Source organism: Choloepus didactylus, chromosome 2 (assembly GCF_015220235.1).
Source record: "Choloepus didactylus isolate mChoDid1 chromosome 2, mChoDid1.pri, whole genome shotgun sequence".
In the NCBI taxonomy this organism is placed as follows: domain Eukaryota; kingdom Metazoa; phylum Chordata; class Mammalia; order Pilosa; family Megalonychidae; genus Choloepus; species Choloepus didactylus.
Window position 1 is genome coordinate 160,600,621 of NC_051308.1, and position 27,931 is coordinate 160,628,551.

Below are 27,931 nucleotides of genomic sequence, written 5' to 3' on the forward strand. Positions count from 1 at the left end.
AGTCACAGTTGTCCTCCAGCAGTTATTCCAAATTATTTAGTAGTTGTTCCTGGTTGTTCATTTGTTGTTCCAGGGGACTAACTAAATTCCACTCCTCTCTATGCTGCCATTTTGTCCCCTCTTAGTACCATGCTGTTTTGATTACTGTAGCTTTGTAATAAATTTTACAATTAGATAGTGTGAGTCTTCCAACTTTGTTCCTCCTCTTCAAGATGATTTTGATTGTTCTGGGCCACTTACCCTACCATACAAATTTGATGACTGCCTTTTCTATTTCTGCAAATAAGGCTGTTGGAGTTTTGTAGTTTTCTGTGCATAGGCACTTTGCATCCTTGGTTAAATTTATTCCCAGATATTGGATTCTTTCTTTGCTATTGTAAATAGATTTTTTTTTTCATGATTTCCTTGTCAGGTTGTTTGTTAAAAGTGAACAGAAACAATAGTGATGTTTGTGTGCTGATCTTTTACCCTGCCCCTTTGCTGAATTTATTAGCTCCAGGAGCTTTGTTGTGGATTTTTCAGGACTTTCTATATTTGGGATTGTGTCATCTCCAAATAGGGAAAGATTTACTTCTTCTTTTCCAATTTGGATGCTTTTTTATTTCCTTTTCTTGCCTAATTACTCTGACAAGTACTCCTAGTACAATGTTGAATGAGAGGTGACAGTGAGAATACTTGTGTTTTTCATGTTCTTAGGGTAAAAGCTCTTGGTCTTTCACCATTGAGTATGATGTTTGTTTTGGGTTTTTATTATACGCCCTATATCATGTTGAGGATGTTTCCTTCTATTTCTAGTTTTCTAAGTGTTTCTATCAAGAAGAAATACTGAGCTTTGTAAAATGCTTTCCCTTGTGAATTTAGATGATCATGTGTTTTTTCCTTCATTCTGTTTGTGTGGTGTATGACATTAATTGATTTTCTTATGTTGAACCACATTTGCATACCTGTGATGAATCCGCTTGATCATGGTGTATAATTATTTTAATGTGTTGTTGGATTCAGTTTGCTTGTATTTTGTTGAATCTATTGATCTGTAATTTTCTTTTCTTATGGTATTTTTTTTGGGTTTGGGTGTTAGGGTGAAGTTGGCCTCATACAAGGAGTTAGAAAGTGTCCCCTTCTCTTCAATTCTTTGAAAGAGTTTGAGTAGGATTGGTATTAATTCTTCTTGGTATGCTTGGTAAAAGTCATCATTGATGCTATCTGGGCCTGGGTTTTTCTTTGGGAGATTTTATTTAGTGATCCAATCTCTACTTTTTATTGGTTTATTGGGATTTTCTATTTCTTCTTGGGTCAGTGTGAATAGTTTATATATTTTAAGGAATTTTTCCATGTTATATAGGTTATCTAATTTGTTTGTGTTTAGTTGTTGATAGTATTCTATTAAAATCCATTTTATTTCCGTGAAGTTGGTAGTCATGCCACCCTTTCATTTATAACTTTAGTTATTTGCATCTTATCTGCTTTTTTTCTTTTTCATTCTAGCTAAAGTTTTGTCAATTTTACTGATCTTTTCAAAGAATCTTTTTTTATTTTGTCGATTCTTTGTTTTTTTTTTTTTGTTTGTTTGTTTGATTGTTTGTTAATTCTCTCTTTCATTTATCCCCACTCTAATATTTTTTTTTTTTTTATTTCCTTCCTTCTGCTCACTTTGGGTTTAATTCACTCTTCTTTTACTAGATCTTCCAATTGTAAGATTAGGTCTCTGATTTAAGATTTTTCTTCTTTTTTAATGTTAGAACTTATACTGATAAATTTTCCATTCAGCACTGCCTTTGCTGCATCTCATGTTTTTTTATGTGTTTTTGTTTTCATTTGTCTCAAGATATTTAACTTCCCTTGTGATTTCTTTTTTAACCAATTAGTTGTTCAGTAGTGCATTGTTTAATTTCTACATACATGTGAATTTTCCAGTTCTCCCTCTGCTATTGATTCCTAGATTCATTTCATTATAGTCATAGAAGATACATATTATGATTTCAATATTTTAAAAATTTATTGAGACTTGTTTTGTGACATAACATATGGTCTATCCTGGAGAATGACCCATGTGAACTGGAGATTAATGTGTTCTGCTGCTGTTGGGCACGGTGTTCTATACATGTTTGTTAGCATATATTATCATTCAAGTCTTCTATTTCCTTATTGATCTTCTGTCTTTAAGTTCTATCCATTATTAAAAGTGGTGAGTTGAAGTCTATTAATGTAGAACCATCTATCTCTCCCTTCAAATCTTTCTATATTTGCTTCATGTATTTAGTGCTTTGCATACATATTTGTAAGTTTTTTGTCTTCTTGTTGAATGTCCCCTTTATTAGTATATAGATTCTATTTCATCCCTTGTTACAATTTTTTACTTAAAGTCTACTTTATCTGATATTATTATAGTTACCCCAGTTCTTTTTTTTGGTTAACATTTACATAGAACATTTTTTCCATCCTTTCACTTTTGGCCTACTTGTGTCTTTTCATTTAAGGTGAATCTCTTATAAACAGCATATAGTTGGGTCATGGTTTTATCCATTTTGCCAATGTCTGCCTTTTGACTGGAGAGTTTAATTCATTTACATTAAAATAATGACTGATAATGTCACACTTTCATCTGCCATTTTGTTATTTTGGTGTTTATAATCTTAAACCATTTATTTCCCTCAATTCTTCCATTAATGCCTACTTTCATATTTATGTGATATTTTATAGTGTGTCATTTTGAGGGCCTTCTCATTTCCTTCTGAATATATTTTTCAGATATTTTCTTTGTGCTTACCAAGGGGCTTAAATTAACATCCCAAACTTAAAATGCTCACATTTGTTTTCATACCACCTCAAACTTCAATAGCATACACACATTTCCTTTGCCCTTCTGCCTCCCAACCCTTTTGTTGTACTTGTTACAAATTAAATAATTTTACATTATATGCCCCAAACCATAGTATATCATTATATCATCACTTTTATAAGTAATAATAAGGTTTTATATGTAAAACCATTATGCCATTACTTTTAATGAATTTTAGAACCTGTAAGAAGTAAAAAGTGGAATTGCATGCCAAAAAATACAATACAATCATACTGACATTTATAATTATGCATATCATTATACTTAACAGAAGTCTATATTTCTTTAGGCCACTTCAAGCCACTATCTAGTGTCAATACCTTTCAGTCTAAAGTACCCCCTTTGGTTGGCAATGCTACTGAGGCATTGTAGTGGTGACAAACTCCCTCAGCTTTTATTTATCTGGGGATATCATAATTTTTCCTTAGTTTTTGTTAGTCTCACTGGCTATAAAATTGTTGGTTGGCAATTGCTTACTTTCAGTGACTTAAATATTTCACCCCACTGCCTTCTTGCCTCTATGGTTTCTTATAAGAAATTAGCACTTAATCTTATTGGGGCTCCCTTGTACATAACATGTTGCTTTTCTCTTGCAGCTTGCAGAACTCTCTCCCTGAACCTTGACTACTCTGTGTTTGGGCATTGTTGTCTTTGAGTTTATCTTATTTGGGATTCATTGGGCTCCTTGAATGTGCATATTTATGTCTTTCATTAAATTTGAGGAGTTTACTGTTATTATTTCTTAAAATATTCATTCTTCCTCTCTCTTTCTCTTCCTTCTGTGACTCCCATAATTTGCATATCAGTATGCTTGATAGTGTCCCCCAGGTCTCTTAGGCTCTAGTTACTTTTTAAAATTCTGTTTAATTTCTGCTCCTCAACATGAACCATTTCAGTTATCTTGTCTTTGAGTTTGCTTATTCCTTCTTCTGCAAGGTCCATCTACTGTTGAAACCCTCTAGGGAATTTTTCATTTCTGTTATTGAGGTCTTCAACTGCAGTATTTGATTGTTTTTAAAAATTTATTTCTCTTGATTGAAATTTTCATATAGTTAATCGTCTTCTGATATCCTTTAGTTCTTTCTCTGTCTTTTCCTTTATCTCTGTAAGTATACTGTAGATCATTTTTTAAAGTCTTTGTCTGGTATGTCCAAAGTCTATATTTCATTGATATTTTCTAAATTTTTATCTTGTTCCTTTGGATGTACAATCATTTCCTGTTCCCTTGTCTGGGATTTAGTCTACGAACATCTGTTCCTTATGTTTGTGTCTAGTTAGTGATATGACAAAGATTTCTTTGACTGCCAAGAACTAACAAAAACAAACCAAAGCAAAAAACACTTTTCACAGTCCTTGCAAATTGGCTGTGCTGGCTGGTGCTCTCCTTCAGAGTGAAGCTCTCTCTTATCAAGAAGATCAGCCTAGGCAAAAGTGGGAGGTCCTCTTAGTCTCTTCTGAGCCTGTGACTTGTCCTATAAATTCCCCATTTATGGGAATTCGGATGCCTCTCAATTCCCTATGAAACAGACTCCTTCCCATCCCTCACGCTCTACTACATGTCTTTTCCCCAGGCCACTTTGATTTAATAGTTTCTTATTCTACTTTAGCTGTCTTCTAGCTATTTCTGCCTGCAGCGTAAGCTCTGGGAAGGCAAGCAAGAGGCAAGTTTCCTCATTCAGTATTTCAGGATGCCACTGAATAGACTGGTACCAACCTACAGGCAGTAAAATATGTTCATAGGGGTTACTCTGCTCCCTCCAGATCAGGGCTAAGGACCCAGAGTGGCCTCAGGCTGGCTCCACACTGCCAGAAAGAGGTCAGGAGAAGGGACAGCAAATGCACCACAAACTTCTCTTAGCATTTTTTAAGTTGTATTTTCTTGATCCAACTCACCCCTAGTTACTGTATCTTTTAATTGTTTCCCAGAATTTTGTGGAAGATGACTCTGCCAGTTTTTCTAGTTGTCCAAAGATTCTGAGGGGGAATGAAATCCTGGAGCTTCTTACAGCACTGTCTTGTTTGACCAGAAGTCTCCTGACAATCATTTGTGCTTATAATTAATATGTCAACATTGTTAATTATTGCAGCATGTATTTTTTCAGTGATAAGTATTTATACTTCAATTGATGTGTATTTTACTATATAAAATACATGAGGAAATTATCTTTCAAGTTATAACTAAAATGTTTAGCTATATTTTAAAGTAAATATTTGGATAGTAACCTTAAATTCAAATGATATGTCTTGTTCCTATTAACATGGTTCCAATGATTATTTATGATGGGAAACTATGTGTGCCAGTTTGAATGTATTATGTCCCCCAGAAAAAGCCATATCCTTTGATGCAGTCTTGTGGGGCAGAAGTTTTGGTGCTGATTAGATTTGCATGGAAATGTGCCCCACCCAACTGTAGGTGATAACTCTGATGAGGTATTTCCATGGAGGTATGGCCCCACCCCTTCAGGGTGGGCCTTGACCAGTGGAGCCATATAAATGAGCTGAGGGGCAGAGGGAACTCAGTGCAGCTGTGAGTGATGTTTTGAAGAGGAGCTACAGCCAAGAGGGACACTTTGAAGAAAGCACAGGAGCTGCAGATGAGAGATAGTTTGAAAAGAGCCATTGAAAGCAGACTCTTGCTCCAGAGAAGCTGAGAGAGGACAAATATCCCAAGTGCAACTAAGAGTGACATGTTTGAGGAACTGCAGGCTAGAGAGGAACGTCCGGGGAGAAAGCCATTTTGAAACCTGAACTTTGGAGCAGATGCCAGCCACATGACTTCCCAGCTAACAGAGGTTTTCCGGACACCACTGGCCATCCTCCAGTGAAGGTACCCGATTACTGATGTGTTACCTTGGACACTTTATGGCCTTAAGACTGTAACTGTGTGACCAAATAAACCCCCTTTATAAAAGCCAATCCATCTCTGGTGTTTTGCATTCCGGCAGCATTAGCAAACTAGAACACTATGTGATCTCATAAGCACAGATAATGCAGAATTCCATGGATGTCAGAAATACTGTTGAAATTAGTATTGGGCTATTCAGCTTCCAAAATGCTGAGTTTGAAACTGGACACAATTCCCAAGCCAACATCATTCTTTCTATAGCGTTGTTTCTCCTTATTTTCTTTCATGGTGACTTTTAAATTGCTTTGTTTTTGTAGTTCCGACACATTTTTATTTTTATTTTTATTTACTTGTGTTTTCTATCATTTTCTCTTGATTAATCTCACCAAAAGTTTGTCTGTCGTGCCAGTTTTGCTAAAGAATTAACTTTGATCTTTGCTATTAAGCTTCTCTATATCTCAGTTTGTTTTCTTGTAAAAATATGTATAATAATAATAATGATGATGATTTCATAGGCTTTTTTGAAGATTAAATAAATTAATATATTTAAGAACTTAAATATTTTATGGTATATTACATAGCAAGCCCTATGTAAATGTTAGTGACATCACCATCAACTCAATCTCTTTAAAATTTTCTATTTGAATTAATTTCTGTTCTTGTTTGATTTCTTCTACTATAATTGGGTTTATTCTGCTGTTCCTTTTCTACCTTATTAAGCTAGATTCTTTCATCTTCAATTTTCAGTCTTTCTTTTTTTAGATAGGAGCATTTAAAACTACACATTTTCCTCTAGCTTCTACTTTAACTACATTGCACAATTGTTGACACATTGTAATTTCACTGTATTTCAGACGAAAATGTAAATTTTCACCAATATTTTTTTCTCTCACTCAAGTTATTTGTAAGTCTGCTTCCTTATATGACAAACACATTGTTTTAATTTACTTTTTATTAATATCCAATTTAACTGCACTTTGTTTAGATAAACTTATCTGTGTGACACCCCTTCTTTGAAATTCATTGAGACTTCCTTTATGGACTGGGATATGGGCAATTTTGTAAGTGGCATGAACGCTTTTAGAAGATTCAATATTCTTTAATTGTCTTTATTTGACAAACTACACAAATATCAGTGATTTGAAAGCTTCTATGTAATATAACATCACTTTTGCCATATAATGTAACCTTATCAAGTGTCTTAGTCTACCTCAGCTGCTATCACAAATATCACACAATAGATTAGCTTAAAAACAGTAATTTATTGACTCACAGTTTTGAAGCTAGGAGATAAAATCAAGATATCAGCAAGGCTTCCTTTCTTTCCAAAGACTGTGGCATTCTTGTGGTGGCTGCTGACAATTTTTGGGTTCCTTGGTTTCCTGTTACATGGCAAAGTTCTCACCTTTCTCTTTTGGGTTCCTGCAGGCTGGCTTCCTGATTCTGGTTCCTCTTCATGGCTTTCTTTTTATAAGGCCTCCACTAACCTGGATTAAGGCCCACCCTGGTTCAGCTTCCCAGACCTTAAATAAAAATGACATCTTCAAAAGATCCTACTTACAAAGGAATCACACCTACAGAGACAAGGATTAAGATTAAGAAAATGTGTTTTTAGGGATCCATAATTCAACCCACCATAACAAGGGAGTGACATATCAACTTTGTCATTTTCTTTTGGATAGAAGCAAGACACAGTTTCCATTGCACTCAAAGGGAGTGGATTATACAAGTCCTGAGAAAATATTGGTGGTCACTTCAAGCAGGGATTCAGGGCACAGGCTCCTTCCAGTTTGTTTCTCCATCATTTTAAAAATCTAGCTCTGAAGGTCATCTTGTAGGTGATCTCCAGTCTAAGTAACTAAAAGGAAAAAATCACACAGACAACCCCAGAAACATGGATGCAAATAACTGGAAGAGAAGAAAAGTAGTCTAGCTAGGTGCCAAGAAGAGGGAATAGGCTTTGTTGGTTAGCTACAATACTACCTCAGTTCTGATATTTGTTTGTTTTTTTAAACATTTTCATTATCTTTGCTTTTTTAAAAATATGGAATTAGATACTGTTTGCTTAGAATTCCCTATATGTTTGCTAATATCTTTGCTCATCATCTTAATCTTAAATTTTTTATATTAGCCAAAATAGGTAGGTTATACTGTGGCAGCTAATCAACACTTAAATCTCAGTGACTTAACCATCACAAATTTATTTCTTATCAACACCACATGTCCAGTAAGGGTGACTGGGGCCTCTTCTTAAAATCAACTCTTCATCATATTGTGATGATGTTACCTGTAATTATACAGAGCATCACCAGTGCCACCCACCCTTCCCTCTCATGGCTAATTAGCCAGAACCAGTAAAGTAGTGTCATAGCCATCTGACTGATTTCACTATGTGGTAAACACATAGCGCTGCCTCTGCCACACTTCCCTTCTGGTTTCATTTTCTTTTTCTTCTAGAAATTTCCTCTTATAAACTTCCACTAGTTGCAAATTGTCTTACTTTTTGTTTCTCTGAATATATTTTTATTTTATTTATTTTCATTATTTCAAGAGAGTTTCACTGGATTCACAATCATAGGTTATTAAGATAACCTATGATTAATACAATCGTATTTTATTTTAACACTTAAAAAATATTATTCCATTATTTTCTGGCTTCCAGTGGGCTAGTGGAAGTTAGAAGATGTTGTACTCTTTCTCCTGTAACTTTGAAGTTTACGAATTGTCACCACAATATGTATGTGCATCTTGTTAATTATGCCTGAAACTCAATGGCCCTTTTGAAATTTCAAGATTTTCTTCAGCTCAGTGAACTGGTATTCTATCATTTCTTTGTTCATTATTTCTTAGCTGTTCCCTTTTGTCCTATAGAAATTACATTATTCACACATTAGTTATCTCAGAACTCTCTTCCATATATCATATTATTTTTCTTATATTCTCCATTTCTTTGTAAATTTATTCTGCGTTGGTGCTTATTTCTTCCATTTGATCTCCCATTATCCAAGATAACTATTTCATACCATGTTGTCTTTTTTCAAATCTGTAATGTTACTTCCTTCTTTCTTCTCATTGAGGGCTGTACTTCCCTTAGCACAAAAGCTCCCAGATGAAGAGTAACTTGCAGACTCTGCTGCACTCATTTCCTTAACTTTTCTCCTTGTTACAGTGGTCAAATATTCTATTTATGCTGTAAATCCTAATACTTCCCCTATTTGTTATTTTTTTCTGTTATCATTAATGCATCTTTATTTATTTATTTATTTACACATATTAGCATACAAACTTGCTCTGGCAAGAAAGAATAAAACTCTAGAATCAGACTATGTGGATTTAAACTTAGCTCTGCTAATTTCTAGCCATATGATACTAGAAAAATTTAACTACCTTTGCCATAAGTCTGTTTTCTCATCTAATAATAGGGCAAAACCTAGTACTTGCCTCTTGGTGTTGTTAAGATTAAATAATTTATTAATCTGAAGCAATTGGCACAATGCCTGACACATGGCATTCAATAAGTAGAGTTTAGTATTTTGCATTTTAGAAAGTAAAAACACTCTCAATTCACCTGACAGAATCCTTTGATTCCTGTCTAGTTGTCTGCTCACTTACACACCAAAACTTTTCTCCAAATATATCCATATTCTCTTGCTAACTCATCTCATCCATTCTTTGACTTTAAATACCATCAACATGCATGCTGGTAACTCCCAAATTTGTATCTCAAGCCACTATCTCCTTTGCATTCTAGACTCATGTATACTCATTCAGTATCTCCGTTTGGATGTCTCATTTACATCTCAGTCTTAACATCATCTGAACTGAATTATTGATTATAGCTTCCCTATCAAATATTTCCCTCTTTCAATCTTTTCAGTATCATAAAACAACCACATAACCAGTTTCTTAGGCCAGACACCAAAGAATCATCTTTTATCCTTGTACTTCCCTCACCAACCACATCAGCATATATTAATTGATTTTACCTCAAAAATGTATCTTGAATCCAGTCTTTTAATTCTCTCTACTGCTACAATCATTTTCAATCCAATATCAACTCACATATTGAGTGATTCAATAGCCTCACAATTACCCTGCCTACTTTCACTCTTATACCAACAACCCCTCCACTTATTCCCCACATAGCTTTGAGAATCAAATTTTAATAATGAAATTAATATGTCAGGACAAACATAGGGTTTCTGCTTGTATATAGCATAAAACTTGGATGCAGACAAGGCTTATGAGCCACTCTCAAATCTGGTCCTGTCTACATCTTCTCCTTCATCTCAACCACTCTCCTCATATTTTCTATCTTCTGACCATATTGGCCTGCTAATAGTTTGTGGGGAATATGAGCTCCTTCCTGCCTCAGGGTTTTTAGGCAGGAAGGAGCTCATAATCTGGGATCATAATGATCCTCATTTGCTAAATCTTACTCGTTCTTTGAGATTATGCTAGTGCCTTCACAGAAAGGATCTTTCTACAACATTATATGAAAAGGTCTTTGCCTCTCCCTTTATTCCCTACCACAGCACCCTTCTTATTGTCTTCATAGCATTTTCTTTGATGAATTCCCCAGGAGAGACTGGTTGGCTAGCTGAATTAAAGATAAAAGTTCTCTCCTGTTCACTGAGGCTATCACCTCCCACTTAAAAGTCTTCATTGATTAGATTAAACATCTTTCACTGTGGAAGACAGTAGAGAACCATCATCTAGCCAAGTTGACACATGAACCTAACTACCACAGTCCATCCCTTGTCAACTTGACAGCTTTACACATCACCTTAAACCATGCTTAATTTCTGTAACGGACATATTTTTCACCCAAAACTAAAAAACTGTCCTGTATACAACTGGAAATGCCCTGTATACAACTGTAAATGCACTAAATCTCTTCAGAATAGGGTTAAAATCCTTGGATCATATTCACTCTTAAACTTTATATCCTATAACTTAAGTAGTATAATATGAACAATACAACTTATATCATATGATAAAGGGATGAGATAGAGAATAAAAGAAAGATATTTGCTTTACCTACAAATACAAATATACTCATAACAAAATGAAGAATTGTTCATACCTTTACAGTCCTTGTTTCTGTAACTGGTTACATGGTTGTAACAGGGTCCTTCCCCAAGGGTACCCAGCCTTCTGCTCATTCAAGGGGCTCTGGATCTGTAAACTTTTTCAAGTCTGGGAATTGATTAAGGGGCAATGACCCTCTGTTTTTGTAATTCAAGGTAGATTTTTGTTCACTTGACCTAGAATACTTCTGCTTATACAGATCAAACAAGAATTTAGTAGACTGCCTATCTATTTTACTGCTAGGTATTCCATGATTTACTAGCCAATGCCATAAGTCTCTGTGAGTCAGATTATTTTGACTGCTGCTTTGAGCCTGTTTTCCATTATGGTAGCCATGCCCATCTTGTCTTTGGCAATTAACTGCTGCCATGTGGATCCAATTATCCCCATTGTGTTTAAGGATTCCAGCTCAGTGACAGCATTTCCCACAATAATATATGACCTACAGAGAAGGGCAACTACAGAACTCTTCAGGGATGATGGAGCCAGTAGTCTCACAATTTTTTTCCTTATACTCCTGGTAAAAGGTGTGTCCTCTGGACATTCCAGGGATGTGTGAGCAGATCTCCCATGATAAAGCCATTCTAACATTCCACTCTCTCTAAGCCTTTGAATCCCCTCCTCTACATTACACCAGGGCAGTTCTGGCATTTCACCCTCAGATAATGTTGGCCACCTTTTGATCCATGTTCCAGCCAACCATCCAAACTGTTAACACCCTTTATAACCCCTCAAGCTACAACACTGAATGCAGAATCTATGCTTACTGGGCCTATATCAACAAATTCAGCCTGATCCAACTTTTTTTTTTTTAATCTTCATTTTACTGAGATATATTCATATACCACGCAGTCATACAAAACAAATCGTACTTTCGATTGTTCACAGTACCATTACATAGTTGTACATTCATCACCCAAATCAATCCCTGACACCTTCATTAGCACACACACAAGAATAACAAGAATAATAATTAGAGTGAAAAAGAGCAATTGAAGTAAAAAAGAACACTGGGTACCTTTGTCTGTTTGTTTCCTTCCCCTATTTTTCTACTCATCCATCCATAAACTAGACAAAGTGGAGTGTGGTCCTTATGGCTTTCCCAATCCCATTGTCACCCCTCATAAGCTACATTTTTATACAACTGTCTTCGAGATTCATGGGTTCTGGGTTGTAGTTTGATAGTTTCAGGTATCCACCACCAGCTACCCCAATTCTTTAGAACCTAAAAAGGGTTGTCTAAAGTGTGTGTAAGAGTGCCCACCAGAGTGACCTCTCTGCTCGTTTTGGAATCTCTCTGCCACTGAAGCTTATTTCATTTCCTTTCACATCCCCCTTTTGGTCAAGAAGATGTTCTCCGTCCCACGATGCCGGGTCTACATTCCTCCCCGGGAGTCATATTCCACGTTGCCAGGGAGATTCACTCCCCTGGGTGTCTGATCCCACGTAGGGGGGAGGGCAGTGATTTCACCTTTCAAGTTGGCTTAGCCAGAGAGAGAGGGCCACATCTGAGCAACAAAGAGGCATTCAGGAGGAGACTCTTAGGCACAAACTTAGGGAGGCCTAGCCTCTCCTTTGCAGCAACCGTCTTCCCAAGGGTAAAACTTATGGTAGAGGGCTCAACCCATCAAACCACCAGTCCCCTATGTCTGTGGTCATGTTAGCAACCATGGAGGTGGGGTAGGCGAATACCCCTGCATTCTCCACAGGCTCCTCAAGGGGGCACTACATCATTTTTTTTCCTTGTTTTTCTTTCTTTTTTTTTTTTAACTTTCCCTTCTTTTTTAAATCAACTGTATGAAAAACAAAGTTAAAAAGAAAACAAACATACAATAAAAGAACATTTCAAAGAGACCATAACAAGGGAGTAAGAAAAAGACAACTAACCTAAGATAACTACTTAACTTCCAACATGTTCCTACTTTACCCCAAGAAAGTTACATAATATAGCAACCTTTCTGTGAACTTGTTCCTACTATATCCATCAGAAATTAACAGACCATAGTCATTTCTGGGCATCCCCAGAACGTTAAATACCTTATCTGTTCTTCTTGGAATATTGTTCCCCCTTCCTTAATTGCTCTCTACTGCTAGTTCCCCTACATTCTACATTATAAACCATTTGTTTTACATTCTTCAAAGATCACATTAGTGGTAGCATATAATAGTTCTCTTTTTGTGCCTGGCTTATTTCACTCAGCATTATGTCTTCAAGGTTCATCCATGTTGTCATATGTTTCACAAGATCGTTCCTTCTTACTGCCGCGTAGTATTCCATCGTGTGTATATACCACATTTTATTTATCCACTCATCTGTTGAAGGACATTTGGGTTGTTTCCATCTCTTGGCAATTGTGAATAATGCTGCTATGAACACTGGCGTGCAGATATCTGTTCGTGTCACTGCTTTCCGATCTTCCGGGTATATACCGAGAAGTGCAATCGCTGGATCGAATGGTAGCTCTATATCTAGTTTTCTAAGGAACTGCCAGACTGACTTCCAGAGTGGCTGAACCATTATACAGTCCCACCAACAATGAATAAGAGTTCCAATTTCTCCACATCCCCTCCAGCATTTGTAGTTTCCTGTTTGTTTAATGGCAGCCATTCTAACCGGTGTTAGATGGTATCTCATTGTGGTTTTAATTTGCATCTCTCTAATAGCTACTGAAACTGAACATTTTTTCATGTGTTTCTTGGCCATTTGTATTTCCTCTTCAGAGAACTGTCTTTTCATATCTTTTGCCCATTTTATAATTGGGCTGTCTGTACTACTGTCATTGAGTTGTAGGATTTCTTTGTATATGCAAGATATCAGTCTTTTGTCAGATACATGGTTTCCAAAAATTTTTTCCCATTGAGTTGGCTGCCTCTTTACCTTTTTGAGAAATTCCTTTGAGGTGCAGAAACTTCTAAGCTTGAGGAGTTCCCATTTATCTATTTTCTCTTTTGTTGCTTGTGCTTTGGGTGTAAAGTCTAGGAAGTGGCCGCCTAATACAAGGTCTTGAAGATGTTTTCCTACATTATCTTCTAGGAGTTTTATGGTACTTTCTTTTATATTGAGATCTTTGGTCCATTTTGAGTTGATTTTTGTGTAGGGGGTGAGGTAGGGGTCCTCTTTCATTCTTTTGGATATGGATATCCAACTCTCCCAGCCCCATTTGTTGAAAAGACCATTATGACTCACTTCAGTGACTTTGGGGGCCTTATCAAAGATCAGTCGGCCATAGATCTGGGGGTCTATCTCTGAATTCTCAATTCGATTCCATTGATCTATATGTCTATCTTTGTGCCAGTACCATGCTGTTTTGGCAACTGTGGCTTTATAATAAGCTTCAAAGTCAGGGAGTGTAAGTCCTCCCACTTCGTTTTTCTTTTTTAGAGTGTCTTTAGCAATTCGAGGCATCTTCCCTTTCCAAATAAATTTGATAACTAGCTTTTCCAAGTCTGCAAAGTAGGTTGTTGGAATTTTGATTGGGATTGCATTGAATCTGTAGATGAGTTTGGGTAGAATTGACATCTTAATGACATTTAGTCTTCCTATCCATGAACATGGAATATTTTTCCATCTTTTAAGGTCCCCTTCTATTTCTTTTAGTAGAGTTATGTAGTTTCCTTGTATAGGTCTTTTACATCTTTGGTTAAGTTTAGTCCTAGGTACTTGATTTTTTAGTTGCTATTGAAAATGGTATCTTTTTCTTGAGTATCTCTTCAGTTTGTTCATTTCTAGCATATAGAAACATTACTGACTTATGTGCATTAACCTTGTATCCCGCTACTTTGCTAAATTTGTTTATTAGCTCTAGTAGCTGTATCGTCGATTTCTCAGGGTTTTCTAGATATAAGATCATATCATCTGCAAACAATGACAGTTTTACTTCTTCTTTTCCAATTTGGATGCCTTTTATTTCTTTGTCTTGCCGGATTGCCCTGGCTAGCACTTCCAGCACAATGTTGAATAACAGTGGTGATAGCGGGCATCCTTGTCTTGTTCCTGATCTTAGAGGGAAGGCTTTCAGTCTCTCTCCATTGAGTACTATGCTGGCTGTGGGTTTTTCAAATATGCTCTTTATCATGTTGAGGAAGTTTCCTTCGATTCCTACCTTTTGAAGTGTTTTTATCAAAAAGGGATGTTGGATTTTGTCAAATGCTTTTTCAGCATCTATTGAGATGATCAATTGATTTTTCCCTTTTGACTTGTTAATGTGTTGTAATACATTGATTGATTTTCTTATGTTGAACCATCCTTGCATGCCTGGAATAAACCCCACTTGGTCATGGTGTATGATTTTTTTAATGTGTCTTTGGATTCGATTTGCAAGTATTTTGTTGAGGATTTTTGCATCTATATTCATTAGGGAGATTGGCCGGTAGTTTTCCTTTTTTGTAACATCTTTGCCTGGTTTTGGTATTAGATTGATGTTAGCTTCATAAAATGAGTTAGGTAGTGTTCCATTTTCTTCAATGTTTTGAAAGAGTTTGAGTAAGATTGGTGTCAGTTCTTTCTGGAAAGTTTGGTAGAATTCCCCTGTGAAGCCATCTGGCCCTGGGCATTTATTTGTGGGAAGATTTTTATGACTGATTGGATCTCTTTGCTTGTGATGGGTTGGTTGAGGTCTTCTATTTCTTCTCTGGTCAGTCTAGGTTGTTCATATGCTTCCAGGAAATTGTCCATTTCCTCTACATTATCCAGTTTGTTGCCATACAGTTATTCATAGTATCCTCTTATAATTTTTTTTTAATTTCTTCAGGATCTGCAGTTATGTCACCTTTTTCATTCATTATTTTGTTTATATGGGTCTTCTTTCTTTTTGATTTTGTCAGTCTAGCTAGGGTCTTGTCAATCTTGTTGATCTTCTCAAAGAACCAACTTTTGGTGATATTTATCCTCTCTATTGTTTTTTTGTTCTCTATGTCATTTATTTCTGCTTTAATCCTTGTTATTTCTTTTCTTGTACTTGGTTTAGGATTGGTTTGCTGTTCATTTTCTAGCTTCTTCAGTTGATCCATTAGTTCTTTGATTTTGGCTCTTTCTTCCTTTTTAATATATGCGTTTAGTGCTATAAATTTCCCCCTTAGCACTGCTTTTGCTGCATCCCATAGGTTTTGGTATGTTGTGTTCTCATTTTCATTCGTCTTTATATATTTAGCAATTTCTCTTGCTATTTCTTCTTTAACCCACTGATTGTTTAGGAGTGTGTTGTTTAACCTCCAGGTATTTGTGAATTTTCTAAGTCTCTGATGGTTATTGACTTCTAATTGTATTCCATTGTGGTCAGAGAATGTGCTTTGAATAATTTCAATCTTTTTAAATTTATTGAGGCTTGTTTTATGTCCCAGCATATGATCTATTCTGGAGAAAGTTCCGTGAGCACTAGAAAAGTATGTGTATCCTGGTGATTTGGGATGTAATGTCCTGTATATGTCTGTTAAATCTAATTCATTTATCAGATTGTTTAGGTTTTCAATTTCCTTATTGGTCTTCTGTCTGGTTGATCTATCTATAGGAGAGAGTGATGTGTTGAAGTCTCCCACAATTATTGTGGAAACATCAATTGCTTCCTTTAGTTTTGCCAGTGTTTCTCTCATATATTTTGTGGCACCTTGGTTGGGTGCATAGACATTTACTATTGTTATTTCTTCTTGCTGAATTGCCCCTTTTATTAGTACGTAGTGGCCTTCTTTGTCTCTCAAAACATCCCTGCATTTGAAGTCTATTTTATCTGAGATTAATATTGCTACACCTGCTTTCTTTTGGCTGTAGCTTGCATGAAATATTTTTTTCCATCCTTTCACTTTCAGTTTCTTTGTGTCCCTGTGTCTAAGATGAGTCTCTTGTATGCAACATATTGATGGTTCATTTTTTTTGATCCATTCTGCAAATCTATATCTTTTAATTGGGGAGTTTAATCAATTTACATTCAACGTTATAACCGTGAAGGCATTTCTTGAATCAGCCATATTATCTTTTGGCTTATGTTTGTCATATTTTTCCCCTCTGTCTATTAATATCCTTTATTGTACCCATACCGAATCTCTTTAGTACTGATCCTTTCTCCAAGTCTCTCTGTCCTTTCTTTGTTTCTCTGTCTGTAGGGCTCCCTTGAGTATCTCCAGTAGGGCAGGTCTCTTGTTAGCAAATTCTCTCAGCATTTGTTTGTCTGTGAAAAATTTAAGCTCTCCCTCAAATTTGAAGGAGAGCTTTGCTGGATAAAGTATTCTTGGCTGGAAATTTTTCTCACTCAGAATTTTAAATATATCGTGCCACTGCCTTCTTGCCTCCATGGTGGCTGCTGAGTAGTCACTACTTAGTCTTATGCTGTTTCCTTTGTATGTGTTGAATTGCTTTTCTCTTGCTGCTTTCAGAACTTGCTCCTTCCCTTCTGTGTTTGATAGTATGATCAGTATATGTCTCGGAGTGGGTTTATTTGGATTTATTCTATTTGGAGTTCGCTGAGCATTCATGATTTGTGTATTTATGTTGTTTAGAAGATTTGGGAAGTTTTCCCCAACAATTTCTTTGAATACTCTTCCTAGACCTTTACCCTTTTCTTCCCCTTCTGGGACACCAATGAGTCTTATATTTGGACGTTTCATATTATCTATCATATCCCTGAGGTCCATTTCGATTTTTTCAATTTTTTTTCCCCATTCTTTCTTTTATGCTTTCATTTTCCATTCTGTCATCTTCGAGGTCACTGATTCGTTGTTCAACTTCCTCTAGTCTTGTACTATGAGTGTCCAGAATCTTTTTAATTTGGTCAACAGTTTCTTTAATTTCCATAAGATCATCCATTTTTTTATTTAGTCTTGCAATGTCTTCTTTATGCTCTTCTAGGGTCTTCTTGATTTCCTTTATCTCCCGTACTATGGTCTCATTGTTCATCTTTAGTTCTTTGAGTAGCTGCTCTAGGTGCTGTGTCTCTTCTGTTCTTTTGATTTGGGTGCTTGGGCTTGGGTTATCCATATCGTCTGGTTTTTTCATATGCTTTATAATTTTCTGTTGTTTTTGGCCTCGTGGCATTTGCTGAACTTGATAGGGTTCTTTTAGGATTTGTAGACCAATTGAAGTCCTTATCTCTACTTTATCAGATCTACAGCTTCGTGGAGTACACTTTCTCTAACTAACCAGCAGGTGGCGTCCACGAGCCACCTGTTCTCCGCAAGCCAGTTCTCCCCTGCTTAGCCTTTTTGGTGAGTGGGGGAGTGAGTCTTGTGGGGTCCAATTGGTGTACCAAGCTTGCATGTGTAGTTGGTGTTGCCTGCCCTGTATATGGGGTGTTTTTCTGGGCAGTCAGGGAGGGGGTGGTGGCTCTAACAATCAAATCTCCCTGGTGATCCTAGAGTTTTAAAGCTGCTGCAATAGTCTAATCCTTCAGTTCAGTCCTGCCACAGTTTGTCTCTGCCATTGACCCACAAGTCCTTGGTATTGGCGTATGGCTCCTGAGACTTGCAAGTGGGCCCCTCTTCCAGGCCGTGCACCCCGGGTCCTCTGTTGAGGGATGACTGTGCTATGTCACAGGTGAGTGCCATCCCCCCAGGGCAGTTCTGGGCTGCTGGGCTGTGTAGGGAGGCTCCCAGTCTGCTGAAATGATGGCTGAATGGGGCTTTGTTAATTCACACTGCTCTACCTTCCCAACTCTGGGACAATCAGCTGAGGTTGCAGGGAAGGCTAATGTCCACGTCCAGTTTTGTGGTGTGTGCCTGTTATTTGAAGCACTTCCGTCACACTGGGTTGTCTGGGGCAGTTCTGGGCTATGGGGCTGGCGATGGGCAGGAGTGTTTCCTGTCCACCAGGATGATGGCTGTGAGTGGACACCCCCCTTTTCTTGGGAAGTTGTGGTGTTTAGTGAATTTTCTCAGCCACTGGATTATTGCGTTTTGTCTCAGAGCTCTCCTAGTTCTGCTCTTGACTTGACCTGCCCAAATAGCAAGTCTTTGAAGCTTTCTGTATTGGGCTTCTTAGAGTAATTGTTTTAGAAAAAGAAAAAAGGATTAATAAAAAAAAAAAAAAACCGGACCCTCCTCAGAGATCTAATGGGTTATTGAAATGCTAAGAGAGAAATCAACCAGGGTCATTAAGGAAAGGTCCACAGGGCAGAGAGATCAGCTTTTCTTCGGGATTTGCATATGCGCCTAAGGGCCCTTCCCCTTTCTATGTTCACCAGAACTCCAAAAATCCTCCGTTTTTATTTTGGAGTTTTTCGTGTTGTTTTTTTTCTATGCCTGTCTCCTCTCTGCTGGGCTGGCTGCTCTCAGATTCTCTGGTGTCTGGTCTCAGTCTATCTGTGGTTGGAGTTTGAATCAGTAGAATGAGTTTCCGATAAGGGCTGCCACTGCAGTTCTCCCTTCTCCTTCCCGGAGCTGACAGCCCCTCCTCCCCCGGGACTGAGCCTGGCAGGGAGGGGCGCAGGTCCCCTGGCCGCAAAAACTTAGAGATTTCACTGATCTCAGCAGTTCCACGTTTTCATGAGTGTTGTATGAAGTATGCCCAAAGTCAGATTGCTCTGTGGTGTCCAGTCCACGCAGTTCCTGGCTTTCTACCTCCTTTCCTGGAGGAGTAGCTAAAACATACAGCTCATCAGTCTGTCATCTTGCCCTGCCTCCCTGATCCAACTTTATATTCCTCCCACCATTATCCCACACCCTTAATATCCATTCCCACACATATTTCCCTGATTTCTGTCTATATAAATTGGAAAATTCATGCAGCCCTTTTGGAGTTTAGCATAATTCCTCATGGGTCACTCTTTGTACCTCACCTTTGGTGGCCTGTTGGGACTTTAGTCTAGTTATAAGCCTGGAAGAAAAGAGAGGTAGGGGTAAGTCATAAAAAGAATTTGAAGTGTCTTTCAAGCCAATTACCTCAGGGAATTCCCTTGAAGTTTCCTCTGGTGTAACAGGATTAATCTCTCCAGATGAGTGAGGGCTGTTTCCTAGGGGGAGGTGGTTACAGGTTTAGCAGACACTGAAGGGTTAATCTTGTCAAGTAGATGTTGGATGGAAGACTCCTCAGGACCAGTCTGGAGTCTGGGTGGCTGTTCCCTCAGGGCAGACCATTACAGGTTTATCTAGCAAAGATTTGGCAGAATCTAGTGTTTCAATGTCTCCATTGCCATCATTATCAGCCCATATGTCCCCATCCCAATTTTCAGTATCTCATCCCTTTCCAATCAATGCCCTTGCTTTAAAAGCAGACACCCTGCAAGGTTGAGAATTTAGTTTATGTTGTAAATCTGCTATTTATACAATGAGACTCTGGGTCTGGTTTTCAGAGATCTTAAGTCTGTGGCCACAGGAAATAAGACATTCTTTGAGGGCACACATAGAAATCTTTACATCTTTCATATGGCATTTAAGTAGCAAATTTGAAGCCTTCAGCTCATACCTTTCTTTTATAACTGTATCCAGCATATCTAGTAACAACCAGCCAACATCACTATACTTTTAACTCCACAAAACTCTGTTAGGGTGTCAACAACACTGTCACCTGGAGCCTTGCATTGTTTAAGTGTATGATCAGCAGAATCAAATGGTGATATTTTGCATATCTCTATTGCAACTCAGGCCGTGAACAGTCAGTGCCACCTTGATTATTGGAAATAGTCATTAATGCCTTTGAGTCTAGTCAGAATAGAAAACCAATTACAAAAACCCATTTTTAAGATTCTGCTTCTCAAGAATCACTCCTGGTATCAAGCTGTATTAGTCAGGGTTCTCTAGGGAAACAGAACCAACAAGAGAGATCTGTGAATAGATATCTGTGAGGATGCATGAGTCCACATTCCATAGGGTAGGCTGCGAGCTGGCACTCTGATGAAGGTCTTTCATGAATTCCCCATGAGAGGCTGGCTGGCCAAAGTAGAGATGAAAGTTTCTCTCTTCTGTTTACTGAAGCTGTCATCTCTCCCTTAAAAGCCTTCCACTGATTACATTAAACATCTCTCATTGTGGAAGACACTCCCCTTGGCTGACTGCAGGTGTAATTAGCCACTGATGCAATCAATGTACTGATTATTTAAGTCCACAAAATGTGCTCATAGCAACAGATAGGCCAGTGCCTGCTTGACCAGACTAGTGGGCACCATCACCTGGCCAAGTTGACACATGAACCTAAGCACCACAATGATGAAGTGGGCTTTATCCCAGGTATGCAAGTGTGGTTCAATGTAAGAAAATCAATTTATAAAATACTGCACTTTAACAAAATGAGGAGGAAAAAACCCATGGTCATCTCAATTGGTACCTGGAAGATACTTCACAAAATCCAGCAACCCTTCTGAAAGAAACATTTAGAATAATAGGAGTAGATGGAAACTTCCTCAAAATAATAAAGGGAATATGTGAAAAACACTTAACTAATATCATACTCTGGTGAAAGATAGAAAGCTTTCTCTCTAAGATTAGGATCTAGACAATGATGTCCCCTGTCACCACTACTATTCAACATTGTACTGGAAATTCTAACCAGAGCAACTAAGCACAAAAAGATAAAAAGCATCCAAATTGGAAAGGAAGAAGTAAGCCTTTTCCTATTTGCAGATGACATGATCTTTGTGATGGTTGGGTTCTTGTGTCAACTTGGCCAGGTAATGTTGTCCAGTTGTCTGGTCAAGCAAGCACTGGCTTAACTTACTGCAAGGATATTTCATGGACTTACATTATCAGTAAGTTGATTGCATCTATGGCTGATTACATCTATGATCAACTAAGGGGGGTGTCTTCTTCAACAAGAAACATTTAATCCAATCATTTGAAGTATTTAAAAAGAGAAGTGATGAGTTCAGCAGTCAGAAGTGAGGATTTCCATCTCTACTTCAGCCAACCAGCTTCTCCTGGAAAATTCATTGAAAACCTTCATACGAGTTGCCAGCTTCTGGCTTTCCCTACAGAATTTGAACTCAGGCATCCCAACAGTTGCATAAGACACTTATTAAATCTCATATTTACAGATGTCTCCTGTTGATTCCGTTTCCCTAGAGAACCCCAACTAATACAATCTTATATACTGAAAATGCCATGACAAAATTCCTAAAGCTTATAAATGAATTTGGCAAAGTGGAAGGGGCCAAGCTCAATATCTAGAAACCAGTAGCATTTCTACACACTAATAATGAACAATTAGGAGAGGAAAACAAGAAATTAATCCATTTACAGTAGCAACAAAAAGAACCAAATATCTAGACATAAATCTAACCAAGGATGTAAAGGACTTGAATGCAGAAAACTACAAAACATTGCTAAAAAAAATCAAAGATCTAAATAAATGGAAAGATATTTGTATTCATGGTTTGGAAGACTAATTGTTGATCAGATGTCAATTCTATCAAAAGCAATTTCAGATTCCATGCAATCTCAATAAATATTCTGAAAACCTTTGCAGCAATGGAAAAGCCAATCATCAAATTTCTGTGGAAGGGTAGGAGCCTCAAATAGCCAGGCCATCATGCAAAAAAAGAAAAAACTTGGAATATTCATACTTCCCAATCTTAAAACTTATTATAAAGCCACAGTTATCAAAACAGCATGGTACTGGCACAAGGGCAGACATATAGATGAATGGAACTGAATTGAGAGTATGTAAATCAACCCCCACATTGATGGCCAAATGATTTCTGACTAGGAGCAAAGACTACTTAATTAGGGGAGTATAGTCTCTTTGACAAATGTTCCTAGGAAACAGGATCTCCATATGCAAAAGAATGAATGGAGTCCCTCACCTCAGCCCATATATAAAACTCAACTCAAAATGGATCGAGGATCTAAATATAAGAGCCAGAAATATAAAACTCCTAGAAGAAAATATAAAGAAGCATATTCGGGATCTTGTGTTAGGCAACAGTTTCTTAGACTTACACCCAAAGCACAGGCAGCAGAAGAGTTAGATAAATGGGACCTCATCAAAATTAAAATCTTTTGTTCATCAAAGAACTTCATCATGAAAGTAAAAAGCCAACCTATCTCTTTAAAGTACAGATGCAAAAATCATCAACAAAATACTTGAAAGTCAAATCCAACAGCAAATCAAAAGAATTCTTTAACAGGATCAAGAGGGATTTATCCCAGGCATGCAAGGGTGGTGTGATGGTTAGGTTCACTTGTCCACTTGGCCAGGTGATGGTGCCCAAGTATCTAGTCAAGCAAGCACTGGCCTATTACTGCAAGGACATTTGTGACTAATTAATAAACAGAAGGCTGGTTTATTAAATCATCAGTGAATTGATTGCATCTGTGGCTGATTACATCAACAATTGTCTTCCATAATGAGAGAATTCAATCAACTGGATTTAGTGCAATCCATTGAAGACTTTTAAGGCAGAAGAGATAGAATTTTCACTTCTTTTTCATCCAGCCACCCTCTCCTGGGGAATTCACTGAAGACCCTCATGAGAGTGCCAAAGTACAGCCTACCCTATAGAATTTCTCTTCATCAGCTAGCCAGCCTTTCCTGGGGAGTTCATCAAAGACCTTCATTGGAGTTGCCAACTCACTGCCTGCCCTACATACATTGGACTCGTGCGTCTTGCCCTTCAGAATTTGGACTCATGCTCCCGCAGTTGCATGAGACACTTTTATAAAATCTCATATTTACAGATGTCTCCTGTTGATTCTGTTTCCCTAGTGAACACTGACTAATACAGCTGGCTCAACATAAGAAAATAATTTAATGTAACATATCACATTAACAAAACAAAGGGGAAAAACCAAGTGATCATCTCAATTGACACAGAAAAGGAATTTGATCAAATTCAGCATCCCTTCTTGATAAAAACACTTACAAAAATGGAAATAGAAGGAAACTTCCACATGATAAAAGCATATATGAAAATCCCACAGCTAACATCACAGTCATTGGTGAAAGATGAAGATCAGAAGAAGACAAAGATGCCCACTGTCATAACTTTCATTAAACATTGTACTGGAAGTTCTTGACAGAGCAATTAGGCAAGAAAAAGAAAAAGACAAAAAAAAAAAGCATCCCAATTAGAAAGGAAGAAGTAAAACTTTCACTATTTGTAGATGCCGTGATCTTTTATATAGAAAGTCTTGAAATATTTACAACAAAGCTACCAGAACTAATAAAGGAATTCAGCAAAGTGGCAGGGTAAAAGATTGTTTCTGGTTTCTAAAGCTTCTCTGAAGAAAGGCTTACAGCATCCAGAGTTCCTCTGTCACATGAAAAGGCATCTGGCCAAGGACTGCTAATCCTTCTCTCCCATCTTCTGTTCTCTCTAAAATATCTCTGCCTTTTATTCTCTCATAAAGGACTCCAGTAAAGGATTAAGTCCCACCTTGAAAGGGCTGGGTCACATCTCAATTGAAACAACCTAACCAAAAGGTCCCACCCACAGTAGGTCTGCCCCCACAATGATGGATTAAAATAACATGGCATTTTCTGGGGTAATTAGAGCTCCAAACCAGCACAAAGATCAACATGCAAAAATTATTACTACCATACACTAGTAATGAACTAGCTGAGGAGGAAATAAAGAAACAAAATTACAATAGCAAGTAAAAGAAGCAAATAAATAGCTTGTGATAAATTTAACCAAGGATGTGAAGGACTTATACATAAAAAACTACAAAGCATTGCTAAACAAAATCAAAGAAGAACATTCCATATTCATGGATTGGAAGACTTAATATCATTAAGATGTCAATTCTATCCAAAGTGATTTAGAGATTCATTGCAATCTCAATCAAAATTCCAACAGCTTATGTTGCAGAAATGGAAAACCAATTATCAAATTTATTTGGAAGGGTAAGGGACCCCAAATAGCCAAAAACATCTTGAAAAAGAATGAAGATGGAGGGCACACACTTCCTGACTTTAAAGCATATTACAAAGCTACAATGACCAAAATAGCATGGTACCCGTACAAGGATAGATATATTTACCAATGAAATAAAATTGAGAGTTCACAGCTATGGTCAATTGATTTTTGCAAGGCTGCCAAATCCACTCAACTGGGACAGAATAGTCTCTTTAACAAGTGGTGCTGAGAGAACTGGATATCCATGTGGAAAAGAATGAAAGAGGACCCTCATCTCATACCATATACAAAAATGAACTCAAATGGATAAAAGAACTAAATATAAGAGCCAGGTCTATAAAACTCCTAGAAGAAAATGTAGGGAAGCATCTTTAGGATCTTTTATTAGGCAATGGTTCCTTAGACTACATCCAAAGCACAAACAATGAAAGGAAAAATAGAAAAATGGTACCTCCTCAAAATTAAAAACTTGTGTACATAAAAGGACTTTGTCACAAAAGTGAAAAAGAAACCTATTCAATGGGAGAAAATATTTAGAAACCACATAGCCAATAAGGGTTTAATATCCAGAATATATAAAGAAATCCTACAACTCAACAATAAAAAGACAAACAACCCAATTTAAAAATAAGTAAAATACTTGAATAGACATCTCACTAAAGAGGATATACACGTGGCTGAAAAGCATATAAAAAAGATGTTCAATGTAGTCATCTATTATGGAAACACAAATCAAAACCGCAATGAGATAATACTTCACACCCACTAGAATGGCTACTATTCAAAAAAAAAAAAAAAGAAAGAAAATTACAAGTGTTAGAGAGGATGTGGGAAAATAGGAATGGGTTTTTTATTACTGGTGGGAATATAAAATGGTATGACTGTATAGAAGACAGTTTGGCAGTTGATCTGGTAGCTAAATATGGAATTACCATATGATCTGGCAACCCCATTACTAGGTATATACCCAGAAGAATTGAAAGCAGGGACCTGAACAGTATTTGCATAACAATGCTCATGGTGGCAATATTCACAATTGTCAAAAGGTAGAAATGACCCAAGTGTCCATCAACCAATGAATGAATAAACAAAATGTGGCCTATACATACAATGGAATATTATTCAGCCATGAAAAGGGATGAAGCCCCAGTGCCTGAGACAACATGGAGAACCTTAAGGACATTATGCTAAGTGAAATAAGCCAGACCCAAAGGACAAACATTGTAGTTCTCACTGATATGAAATAACTATAATATGCAAACTCATAGAATTAGAATCTAGAATATAGGTTAATGGGAAAATTGGGTAGGGAATGGGGAGCTGATGCTTAATTTTACAGAATTTCTATTTAAGTTGATTGTAAAGGTTTGAAAAGGGATGGTAGTTATGGTAGCACATTATTGTAAGTATAATTAGCAGTGCTGAATTATGTATGTGAATGTGTTTGAAAGGGGAAGTTTGGACCGTGTATATTACTAGAATGGAAATTAAAAGATAAAACATGGACTGCATCACACAGTGAACCCTATCATGGACATTGGACTCGGGTTAATAATTCAAGTATAAGAAGGCTCTTTTATGAATTATAACAAATGTAGACCCTAATACAGGGTGTTAGTAGGGTGGCATATGGATAAAAAAAGTACACTAATCTAAACCATGGACTATTGTTAATAGTACTATCATAATATCCTTTCATCATTGTAACAAAGGTACCACACTAATGCAAAGTGTCAACAATAGTGGGATATATGAGAACACTGAATATTTTTTACATGATTTTTTTTTGTAAACCTAGAGCTTACCTAAATAAAATAATAATAATTTTTAAAAAGATAAGGGAAACATTAACTAAAACAAAGGGGACAATCTGTGTAGCTAAATAGTAGAATCCACAATAAAGACAATGCAATTTTTTTTAAAGGCAGCCTACACAATAGGAGAAAATATTTGGAAACCATGTTTCCAAAAAGGATTTAATATCCAGAATATTTGATGAAATCCTTCAACTCAAGAAGAAAAAGTCAAACAACAGTATTAAAAATGAACAAGAGGCTTAAAAAGACATTTCTCCAAAGAGATATACAAATGGCCAAGAAGAATGTGAAAAGATGCTGAACTTCATTAGCCATTAGGCAAATGATGTCAAAACACAATGACATACTATTTCACACCCACCAAATAGAAACTGTGCATTGTATTAAAAAAGAAACAAGGAGGAGGGGAAAGATGGCGGCATAGAGAGGAGTGGAAGCTAAGTAGTCCCCCTGGAACAACTACAAAAAACCAGAAACAACTAGTAAATAATCCAGAATAACTGCAGGGGGACAAACGAGACCATCCACTCATCATACACCAACCTGAATTGGGAGGAATGCCCGAGAACACAGCGTAAAATCTGTAAGTAAAACCTGCGGAACCAAGTCGTGGGACCCCCTCCCCCATAGCCCGAGCTGCAAAGCCTCGTGGTGCCAGAGAGAAGCTCTCTCCCAGCAAGCGAATATAGCTCAGCTGAGCTCCAACTGGGGTTTTAAGTAGCGAGAGTGAACTGCTCACTACAGGTACGCATCCCCAAAACACAGACAGAGGCTTTGGGTGATGACTGACCTTGGAGAGCCGGAGGGTCGCCTTGGACTGGGTCTGAAGGGGACTGTCTGTTTCTTTTTTGGCTCAGTGGAGAAAGCCCCAGTCATTTTCAGTTTCCAGGGCTGTGAAGCGGAGAAGGGTGGAGACAGCACAAGCAGAGAGAGAGACCATTGAAATGCTAATGACCTCCACCTGGGAGCTCTGTCTTCTCTAGGAGGAAAGGGGTGGGGCCCTTTCCATTCAGAACCGGACCCCAGAGTCTGGGCGAACAGAGCCATACCTCCTCACACCAGTCAAGAATTATAGGCTAACAGGCATCACCTGCTGGGCAGAAAAGCACAGTGACCTGAGGCATCAAAGGGTGGAGCAATTTTCTAAGACACACCCTCAGGGAAACCAGATACTGAATATTTCTTCCCTCTGGGACCTGAGCCTGTTCTTGTCTGGGAAAACCTGATTTGGATAACCAAGGAAACCATGCCTAGACAACAAAAAATTACAACCTACACTAAGAAAAACAAAGTTATGGCCCAGTCAAAGGAACAAATGTACACTTCAACTGAGATACAGGAATTTAAACAACTAATGCTAAATCAATTCAAAAAGTTTAGAGAAGATATTGCAAAAGAGATAGAGGCTGTAAAGGAAACACTGGGCATGTATACGGCAGAAATCAAAAGTTCAAAAAAACAACTAGTAGAATCTATGGAAATTAAAGGCACAACAGAAGAGATGAAAGACACAATGGAAACATACAACAGCAGATCTCAAGAGGCAGAAGAAGACACTCAGGAA